The following is a 996-nucleotide window of genomic DNA, read 5'->3' on the forward strand; positions in this document are numbered from 1 at the left end:
CTGCTGACAAAATCAAGAAACCAACAAACAACAATAAAATCAATACTGGCAGTGGTGATCATCATTATTATCTTCAAGATAATATACAAAAATAATATACAATATAATATTACGTATGTATATTAGTTTATATCATAATTTTATGGGTCATTTCAAGATCCTATCACAAACAAATTAGAAAGTCGTGAATGCATTGTACATCTTATGAACGCCGCCTATCGGTCAAAATGAATAACTAATCGGCCCTTGTAGACAGAGAAGATTAAAATGAAGATCACAGGACACGGGGTGTATCCTTTAATCCCACGGGATCCATGCATCACAAGTAGAATCCAGTATCATATCCACGTGACAGCAATGAGATTTACTATAAAATATGCTAATCAAGGAATGTTACTGATATATTGCCATAGGTAAGTTGATTGAGTAATTACATAAGTATAAATGACAAAACTCTTAACAATAATGACAACAATACAATAATAATACGTTAAAAATTAAACTCATTTAAGGGGGGAAAATACGTTAACAATTAAACTCATTCAAGGAAAAAAAAAAAAGGTATAAAAAGGAAATCCTTTGTCCCGGCCTCTCTAAGCCCCCCCCCCCCCCTAAAGAACGATGTGCTCTGCGTCCCATAATTCTTAACGTAGGCTAAAGGCTCTCCTCTCTTTCTCTTTAAGAATAGCTGAGATCTCTGGAGACTAGTGACTAAAGCACTCTGCGTTCACTTCGTCTGGTGAAATATTGAGAAATGACAAAGGAAATGTGTGAGTGCACCTTTTAGGACGCCGCGGAAAGGAAAGGACTTTGGTGGGTGTTTTGACTTCTTAGATTTTGTTTTCTTGGGTTAGGATTTAGGTAGAATTGAATAATGGTGATAGAATAAGGTTAACAGAGCGTTGTCTAATACAACCTATATCAAAGCATAGCATATCAACATATATCATTCTCATTATTATTACTATTACTATATTCATCATCATCGTCATATCA

The sequence above is a fragment of the Penaeus japonicus genome, unplaced genomic scaffold (genome assembly GCF_977035675.1).
Source record: "Penaeus japonicus unplaced genomic scaffold, GWHDUDI00000001_assembly GWHDUDI00000027, whole genome shotgun sequence".
Taxonomy (NCBI): Eukaryota; Metazoa; Arthropoda; class Malacostraca; order Decapoda; family Penaeidae; genus Penaeus; species Penaeus japonicus.